The 10,571-nt window shown below is 41.0% G+C and overlaps 1 pseudogene; it reads left to right on the top strand.

Moving 5' to 3' along the window:
* The first annotated feature begins 6,023 nt into the window (after positions 1-6,023).
* On the top strand, positions 6,024-6,145 carry LOC145417224 (5S ribosomal RNA; annotated as a pseudogene).
* Positions 6,146-10,571: the final 4,426 nt, after the last annotated feature.

Raw genomic sequence — 10,571 nt, 5'->3', positions numbered from 1 at the left:
GGCCAAAATAATGTAATTTGTGAGGACCAAATAGTCCCGCTTGCCTTAGCCGTCACTAGATGGCATAAGCTACCCCAGACTCAAGGCGGGATGGCAGTAAATTCAGTATTTAAATGTAGTAAGGATTGAATCCCAAATTTTCCCCAATTCAATCAAAAGTCCTAACGTCATGTGTACACTACTATATAAATAGTGAAGAGAATTAAAACCCACCATATCGCAGAAACACAATCTCATATGATCTAGCAGTGGCGTCACTTGGTGCCCGACTCTGCCACATTCGTTACCAAGCCCTGGTGGGTAACAGACGTTGATTCAGTTCACAGACACCGTGACGTCGGGGTGTGCATGAGGCCATCATGTGATATTGACCATAGACTTGTCTTACACACACACTTACACTACTACCCATGAATAGTTTATAAACTGAATGTAGTAGAAAAGGTATTATGAATCAATCAGGTGAACTTTTTTTTTGTAGATAAGGTATAGAATTTTGAAAGTTAATGTGGTCATGTAACGGAAAGGCGAATTCACTCATCAACCGTTTTCTTTCTCTTATATTAATATGTTAGAAAATTGGGAGCGTTGAAGGGAACTTAGTGGTTGTGAACAAAAAATGTAATTTTTGAGTTGTTCCTCGAGCCTAAAAAAGCCCGAGTGATTATGTATTCTTGGTGATTATGCATTAATGATGATTATGAATTATTAATAATTATGAATTGATAGTGATTGTGAATTAGAGTGAATTGTATGATGAGATTATACTACACAGACGAAATAGAACACGAGTGATTTTAATTATTTTTTTTTTATTCGAGGCTATGCCAGCCCGAAAAGACAATTCATGCCAATAAATGTCCCAGTCTTGAGGCTATTGACGAGCCCAAGAATAACCGACAATAAAGAGTGTGGTATGATGACCTCAGAAATCACTGTTGAATATTTCAATTGTTTCGCTTGGTGACAATATTGTATGATGTTCTCCCAAACCATGGCTTTAATTTACAACCCTTTTACATATGACTAACGGTCATGTAATTCAAAATGTCTGTTGATTAACCAGTATAGAAATATTAAAGTAGAGTAAAGTATATGTCATCTTTATACTCAATCAAGGGAATTATGTCCTCTCACGCATAACTCACTCCCCTTCCAGTTCAAGATTCCTCCGCTTTGGGAACGACGAACATACGTGGTACTGACTTATTCTCGACTCGGCCAAAACTACAAACGCTACCAAAACTATCTGTTAAACAATTAACCTTTATCATTCAAAGTTGAAGTGCTATCCCCCCCCCCTTTGTTTTTATTGAGGTGAATATTTTATCAGTCATTGAGGGGAGACTAAGTTGAGTACCATTTGTATTATAAACGAGTAAGTCCAACAGAATCAACAACGGTGGGAAATCCAATTCCCGACCATTACACTTTGAGTAGGCTGTTTCTTTCCACAATTACTAATATTTCCGATCATATTGTCATAGTCATATTATGGATATTATTCATTTGCACATCAAATGAGGCCTCAAAACACTCAGATGAACTAAATATATATATATATATATATATATATATATATATATAAAATAGGAAACGACAATAAAGGAAATATTTTCCCTCTTAGTTTTGATTAATGAAGCTCCAAAACAAAAACAATTTTTTTTCCTTACTAGACACAAACATTTCAAAGAAAGCAAAGATGCTAGCATGGGAAACTATTACCTACAGGGTGAATAGTGTTAGCAGAGTGAAAGAGAGAGCAAATGAAGTGAGGAAGATATTTCGTGATTTCAGATCACTAGTTAGGGGAAGGCAGCCAAGGCAATGGGGCAGGCAAAGAACACTTTAGGTATTAAGAAAAAAAAAAAAAAAAGCATATTACTGTTGTTTGTTACATAGTGCATGTGAGGATGTAAGCTGTTTGTTCTAACTTACCATATCAAACAAACCTAACCCATTCATGGGGCGTTACTGGTAGAGGTAGGGTTTGATTATAACTCTTTGGTTAGCTTGATCATAAAAGTCTAAAACTAAGAAGTCATTTCATATTTGGGGGGGGGGAGGGAGGTGGGTTATGTTTTGGGCATTAATGACTAAGAATCATTTGGTATTGTAAGCAGTTACCTTAGAACAACTTCCTATATCCCAAAGGATAAAAGTGATCCCATAAATCAGTAATAATTTTGCTTTGGTCTAATGTTGAGCATTCATATTGTTAAAGTCATTCCTTTTGATTTTCCTTGTTACCGGTACCTTATCCAGTATATTGATGCATGGAATGGTTTGTATCTCATAGGCTTTGTTTAGGTATTGTTTGTTAGGTTTATGTAACACCTTAATTCCACTGCCATGTCTGAAATAAAGTTATTGTCTTCATAAAAATTTAATCACCTCAGTATATCAAACCATCATTGTTTAGCACATCCATTATCAACCCATGAACTGCCATGGAAACCTATAATACCGTTGCAAATGCTCATCAGGCACATGGAGGGGGTCTAATGGGTCTCTGAACCTTCTCTCTCGACGTAAATGTCGGTGAGCTAAATTCATAGCCACAAGCCCCATGGTTGTACAGTAAACATCAGCAGCTGACTGCCCAAGCAGCCGCAGTGGAGGCTTTCTCAGTGGCATGTTTATTTTTGGCACATTCATATTACCTTGCAAAGAAATAAGTATTGCCAGAGTTCTTAGCAGCACTAAAAACGATTATGGCACATCTTTTATCTTTCTGTCTGTTCAATTTCTTTTACGACGTTGATTAGAAGTGAAGAGGGACAAAGGCAAACGATAGGCCGAGAGGTTGCATACTTGATAAACACACTGACTCCGGGTTGTGACGTAGGTTAAGGTATGTCCCCCGTGCGCTTAACTTCAGGCACCAGATCTTGGTGCAAGATGGCGGCGCCCATGCTTAGTGAATGACTGATTCTGCCTCAGCACCGTATCTTTAGGCACCATTAGGAGATCCAGCGCCTTAAATGCTTAGTGAATCCAGCCCCTGGTCACCTTAGGTATGATGGGACCCCAAGGCTCCTCCTCCCCAGTAGCGGCGACAACTCGTTTGTGCCTGTTCCCAAACCGTTAGTCATGGCCAGTTATACACCTAAAAGTAAGAATTTTTGCGCAATCATAGATTCACTCACGCCAGGTTATAAGCATGGTGGAACCACCGAGGGCCGCCCTGCACTAAAGTTTTATATATATATATATATATATATATATATATATATATATATATATATATATATATATATATATATATATATAATGAATGGAGGAAGGAAAAACAAAGGGAAAAAATCAAAAGTCCATGTGCCTAAAGGCATCCTTCATTCATAAAAAGCTTATAACAATTGGATTAAAATTCGAGAGGATTAAATGTATGTGGGACGCAACTCCCAGGAAGTGAATTCCAGAGAATAGTAGTTCTGGGGATAAATGAATTTCGATAAGCAGAGGTTCTGCATTGTGGGTGAGAGTGTGAATTAATGGGCACTCCCAGCTGCCCGAGTATTTCGGGAGAAAATGTGAAGGGGAGGCACAATTGAAGCCAGTTCGTCAGAGCACTTAAGGTAAAAGTATCGATAAAATAATGCTACAGAAGCAACATCTCTATTTACTGATAATGGAGGAAGGTCCTGCGTTATGGCAGGATTATTGATTAATCTAATGGCTTTATTTTGAATTTATTCCAACTGCCTCAGTGCAACTGCTCCACATCCACTCCACAGTGGTGAACAGTATTCAATCTGAGAACCACATGAATTTTATATATTGTGGCCATCTGCTCTTCAGTGAAGAATTCATGAACTCTGTACATAAGTCCCAATTTTTTAGAAGCATTTTTAGCAAGGGATTTAACATAAGCCATCCCGTTTAGGTTGGGGTTTAAAGTAACACCTAGGATATCAATTGTAGTGGATATGGGAATATTGACATCATTTATAATTATGTGAGAGTCTGAGGGATTCTTTCTGTTGGAGAAATTAATGTATTTAGTTTTCTGAGCATTAACCCGAGGCAGCCCATCGACGGATGGGTACGTCGCAACATTTTGTCACAGCTAGACCGGTGTGACGCATACTGGTAGCGTTCTAAGCAATTGCAAGGTTCATAATTTGCACAATTTACAATTTTCTCGTGTGATTTTTGGTATGTATACACGGGACACCTTCCTCTATTCCTCTACAAGATGCCAGGCAGGGACAATGCCTTATCCTGCATGACCTCCCCCCCCCCCTGCACGGCATTGTCTCAGCAATTCACCTGTTGCCAGTGACCTGGCCAATAAAGACATTCAGGGCCAGAGTGATTCTCCAATCGATGACAATGTGGAGGACAAAGTTTACATAACATTAAAGGAAGAAACAGTCAAAAATGATGATCAGGTAATGTCATCAAAAAGGGTCAGGTACGTTGTGTGTTAGTGAGTGAAACAATGCTTATATTGCCTATATTACTGTTTGAAAACCAATATACTCTCATACTACATATAAATTCGTACCAAATAAATAAATAAATACTGTTTATGAGTGGTGTGGAATAGTTACCCTCCCATAGAACTCGTTTTCTTTGGAGCCAGCCTGATAGAAAACACAGTAAGGTAAGGAGGTGCTGCTACCTGTATCAAGTATTTTAAACCTAAAGTGAGCAATTTTTCTATGAATTTTCAATGTTTATCACCAAAAGCGGAGGTTTGAGCCAAAAATTTTTTTCCAAAACTGGTCGGGACTGGGTTGAGTCAGTGGTGGAAAATTGGTTGGGACGTGATCGGTTAAATGAAATCAGATTTGTTTGTCCCCGGTGATTAATTTTAGAAAGGTCCTGATTCAGAGAAATTGCTGTGTTTATTGGGGAATTTAGAATATCAAATTGTGTAAAGGAGGTACTAAATGTGAAAGAACTATGAAGGGTCGAGTCATCAGCATAAGAGTGCATTGGGTTATGCGTGACAGATAGGAGGTCATTTATATTAATGAGAAAGAGGGTTGGCGCCAAAACTGATCCCTGAGGTACGCCAGCATTTATGGAATGAAAATGAGAATAAATTCCATCTACCATGACTCGTAGTTTTCTATTATGAAGGTAAGAAGAAAATAGAGGAACCAGTGATGCAACGCCATAGTGTGACATCTTAGACAATAAGGCCCGGTGCCATACTCTGTCAAATGCTTTTGATATATCAAGTGCTACTGTATGTGTTTAACCATGTTGGTCTGTTGTTTTGTTAAGCTGATGGGTAAGAAGGCAAAGAATATCTACTTTTGAACACTCTTGTCTAAATCCATACTGCCGATCATTAATTAATTTCTTGATTTCTAGATGCTTGACTATGTGTTTGTTTATTAGTGTCTCGAAAACTTTACCGAGAACGGAAGTTATTGCAATTGGTCTATAGTTTGATGGATCAGAAGTTCCCCCCGTTTTAGGAATAGGATGGATATTTGCTTCTTTCCAAGAGGCTGGAGAAATTGAGGTACAGATGCATGAGCGGAAAAATTTTGCTAATACGGAAGTCAACACTTAGAGGCAATTTTTAAGTATTTTCATCTGGACCAGTGGCTTTGTCTCCTGAGAGATTCTGTAATACAGCTTGTACGTATCTGGTTAGAATAATGAAAGGAGGTATTTGAGGGGAATCAAAATCAAGTACAGGAATATTGTGATTTTCTGTATTTAGGTTTGAGTTTGATGAAAAAATTTCAACAAGAAGGTTGGCTTTTCCACGTGGGTCACTTACTAGATTTCCATTCGGGGACTGTAACGGTGGAATGGAATTTGTGGTAGTGAAGTTAGTTTTGAATGAATTAAAGGTTGACCAGAAAACTTTGTTATCATTTGGATTGTTTAGTAGTTTTTTAGCTTGTCTATAGAGAAAGTTTGATTTAGAAAGATTGATAATAGTTTTGGAATGGTTTCTGATATTTTTATAATAGTTAAAGGCTTCTTTGGTTTTGGTGCTTGTATCGTTTTATGCTCTGTTACTCTAGCACAATTGTGGTCAAACCATTTAGGAGAATTACATCTTTTTCTACACGTCGAGTTCACCGCTTCCCGTCCGATCAGCGAAGTTAAGCAACGTTGGGTCTGGCTAGTACTTGGATGGGTGACCGCCTGGGAACACCAGATGCTGTTGGCATCCCTACGTGTCAAGTGGGGTTGGTGGAGGATTAGTGCCCTCCCTGTAAAACAATTAACTCTAAGCACTTGGCCACCCCATTTTGGGATACATGGCGTCTGGCAATGAATGAAATGAATGAATGAACATTTTTTCTGTAAGTATGATGGGGAATGAATGTTTCCATGCCGATTTTAATGAAATCCTGTATGTAGGCCAATGTGGAATTTGCATCCTGGGAGAAAAAGGAGGTCCAAGGAACATCCAGGAGAAAATTTGAAGTCCCTCCCAGTCTGCCCTGTCCTAGTGCCATTTAGTCATCACGACAGGTTCAGAGCAGGAAGGTGTGGTAGGCTTTGGAGTAAATAATATTAATATGTTACAATAGTTTTCTTAATCACTCTCTCTTTACTTGCATCAGTTTTTTCCCTCTGTCTGTTCTTTCGCTCTCTCTCTCCCTCTCTCTCTCTCTCTCTCTCTCTCTCTCTCTCTCTCTCTCTCTCTCTCCTGAACCTAATCTCTCAACAGGACAAAAATCGAATCCCACTTAACTGTGTTGTTAGCTTGTCCAAGCCTCCATTTCCCACGCTTCCTGCACCACCTCTTCCACCTCTCTCTCAGAATCTATCTATCTATCTATCTATCTCTTCTTACATAAATCTCTCTTCTTCATGTAATATTTCCTTAATTTGTCATCTTCCACCTCTCACTTCTCTCTCTCTCTCTCTCTCTCTCTCTCTCTCTCTCTCAGTTCCCATATTCTAAACTAGCTTTTTCTAATGTTTTCACTTAATTCTCTTTTTCCTTCCTGTGCCCAAACTCCAGTCTCTTCCACTTTTTTTTATTTCACCTTTTTCTTTTCACTTATTTCTTGTTAAGTCTTCCTCTCCCACCAATCACTTGTTTGTCATGCTTCTTCACTCTCTCTCTCTTCTCTACCTTATCTTATATAAGTTTTTATCGTATATTTCCTTATATCTTCCTCTACCCTCCCCACTCCTCTTCCCAGCTTCCTAATTTACTTTTCTTTTTTCTTCAGCAGTGTTCTTTCGACCTCTTATTTCATATCCTATTATTACCCACACCATTTTCTCCTTGACACTAAACTCTTATATCCTCCTCCTCTCGTTTTTTTTTTTTTTTAAATAAATTCCTGTGCCTGCCACCTATCCCACTTTCTGATTCATTTTTGATAGGGCGTGTATCGTGTACAGTATACAACGCCAATATCTTCCCTCCTTTCTCTCCATCTTCTCACATCAAACCGTCCTCATTTCTTCCTCCTATTTTTTCCTTTTACATCTTTTGGCACCATCCCTCCCCTTCCCTGCCCCATAACTCACCCTCCACAATGGCTTAACCCTGGATAGGTATCATCCATCCATCCATCCATCCATCCATCCATCATCCAGTCCTACGTTTCCCCATGAGGAGCGTAGGAGTCCGGGCTAGGCAGTTGGTCCTAGCATTTAAGATGAGTAACCAGCCTCACTCATCCCTGAGTGGCATTACGTGAGCAATCAACCCAACCATCCCTTGGATATAAACCTTCCCTGGCTCCGTCCGATTGGAGTGCAGTAGTTACCCAGTAAACCATCAGGCGCCAAAATCTGATTATAGGGTTACCATCCAGCATTGTAAATGGTTTCCTGGTGTACAGGAAACCATTTGGCTGTCACTCAGTGTAGTGTCACCCACAGGCAGAAGGAAGAGGAAAGAATGAAGGAAAGACAGACGAGAGAGTGTAAGGGCACCCGTAGGCAAAGGACGGGGAAGGACTGAAGGAAAGACAGAAGAGGATGGAAGGAAAGAAGGATGGAGGAGAGGACAGGGGCAGACACCCAGGAGCAGCCCTACATCGAGTGAGTGGATGGTAAGCGCCTCCACCTCCGTGTGGTATAAAAGCAACCAACATGATGCGCAAAACTAGTTTTTTCGGGTCTACACCCCAGCGCGGGGGATAAGTGAGAAGTGACTCAGTTCTCGGCCTGCCGCCTGGCAGTTCTCTTTGTGTTTCGACTGTGAAAGGGTGTCTGCCTCTCGCTCTCCCATTTACCTACGCCTGCCAGCTCCTGTGGTTGCTAATTTGGAAGGCCTGTTCGTACATGGTAAGTTTTTTTTTTTTAGCACCTATCCACATACAGTATAGTGCAATATATCACAGTGTTTTGCAAGGATTTGAGTGATACATACAGGCATCATCACCAGATAGTTTGGCCACCTGATAAATAACATGGCATTGCCCAGTGCTACCACATGTCGGCAGTGACATGCATTTTTTCTAATATTGCGTTTTCGTGATTTCAGGGGTATACCTTTCGACGACAATGTCAGGCAAGAACATCACCCTGGTAAAGACCTACACCATTCTGTTTGACAACGACGATGATGCCAGTGATATGGCCCCTGATGAAGCCACGGACGAGCTTGAGAGTTACTGGGAGGAGAGCAGTGGCGTACCCAGAAAGTTGAAAAAGGAGGGGGGGGACTTTTTTGTTTATCTTTTTAATTGTGCAGCCCATGACTATGGCAAGCACAGCGAGCCCGTACAACTGGGGGGTTTGGGGATGCGCTGTCAGCTCCCCCCCCCCCCCGAGAAAATTTTGGATTGTGGACAATTTTATAAACATTTTGAGGCCATATGGACTGGGTATATGACAAAAATATAACACATTCAAAAGTCATTATTAAGTACTCTGTGTCATTGAGTCATGATTCAGTCTCTCCAATAACCTAATACTACTAAAATTCAAACGCTCACATTTTTTTTTTTTAACTTCAGCAGAATAGACAGCAATACTGGGCAGTATGACCAAATATTCAGTATACACACATACATACATAGAGAGAGAGAGAGAGAGAGAGAGAGAGAGAGAGAGAGAGAGACTCAGTGGTAGAGTGTGCGTTTCGTACACGGGTGAGCCAGGGTTCGCGCCCCGCCAGGGTAAAAAACTTTGGGAGTGTTCACCCAGCCACGTACTGCATTGGCGAACACAAGGGGTGCTGTGGATGAAGCAGTGTCGCTTACTATAAAGTATGCTTGCACCCAGTCGGCTTGCGCGGACGATTACACTTGGTTCACAGACTACACACACATCCAAAGCCACTTCAACACTACAATTACACTTACAAGCACTTCTCACCCTACATACAATCTCTACCAGACAGCCTAAGCCACTTGGTTGAGATAAATTGGCTGTATCGTCCCAACTTCGGTCGGGATAGGCCGGTCCTGCAGTGGATATTCAAATGGCTGATGATGATGATGATAATGTATATATATATATATATATATATATATATATATATATATATACATATATATATATAGATATATAGATATATATTTCAAAAGGGGGGGCCATGGCAGCATGGTCCCCCACCCCCTTGGTATGCCACCGGAGGAGAGTGATGGAGCAACGTCGCACCACAGCACCCCTCCACGAGTGTGACACCTGCCAAGTAAGATTTGATCATCTTTAGTTTTTATGCCACTTATACTTACCTGCCTCTACCATTGGTGTATATAGATATACTTAACTGTTGTAACCAACAGTCTATAATTTACTTACCTGTTATTACTTACCTGCTCTATAATTTACTTACCTGTTATTCCTTACCTTTTATTACCTGTTGTAACCATCAGTCTATAATTTACTTACCTGTTATTACTGATGGTTACAAATGAACTTACCTGTTAATTGTTACTTACCTGTTGATCATCATTATTAATTTTGTTCCATCTCTTTCAAGTACGGCATGAAGATCTGGATGGTGTGTGATGCAGACAGCCACTACACGTGCAATGCCATCCCCTGCCTGGGCAAAGGGACCTTTCCGCTGGAGAAGCCGAAGATGCTGGGGGAGCAAGTCACAATGCAGCTGACCAGCTCGTACTCATGTCGAGGGAGAACAGAGACCACCGACAACTGGTTTCCGTCCCTACCATTGGTCATGTCACTCAGAGCTGCTGGTCTGGACTTTGTGGGAACAATAAAGAAGAAGCAGTACCTGCTCAATTATGTGCTCAATCACAGGATGGAGGTGGAGCAGTCGGTGGCACTGTACCACCACGACAAGAAGGTGACCCTACTCTGCCACCGTGCCAGCAAGACTAAGCAAGTCCACCTCCTCAGCACACTCCATCATCAACCAACCCTAATAGAGGACAAGAAGACAGATGTGCAGATGTTCTACAATGCCACCAAGGGCAGAGTTGACAACTTTGATCAAGTGAGTGGGGGTACCAGCTGCAGCAGGAAAATCCACCAATGGCCACTCGCATTCTTCTTTGGAATCGTCAACTTGGCGGTCACAAATGCGCACATCCTGCATTCCCACTTGGCAGATACAGACCAGATGGCCAGGTTGGACTTCGGCCTTCAGTTGGCTGAGAAACTGTGTTGCCCATGGAGGTTACATTGGCTTCAGGTGCATCTCACACTCT

Source organism: Coenobita brevimanus, chromosome 109, assembly GCF_032717465.1.
Source record: "Coenobita brevimanus isolate Jiangsu-jjx chromosome 109, ASM3271746v2, whole genome shotgun sequence".
NCBI classification, from domain to species: Eukaryota; Metazoa; Arthropoda; class Malacostraca; order Decapoda; family Coenobitidae; genus Coenobita; species Coenobita brevimanus.
This window is presented reverse-complemented; position numbering and strand designations above follow the sequence as displayed.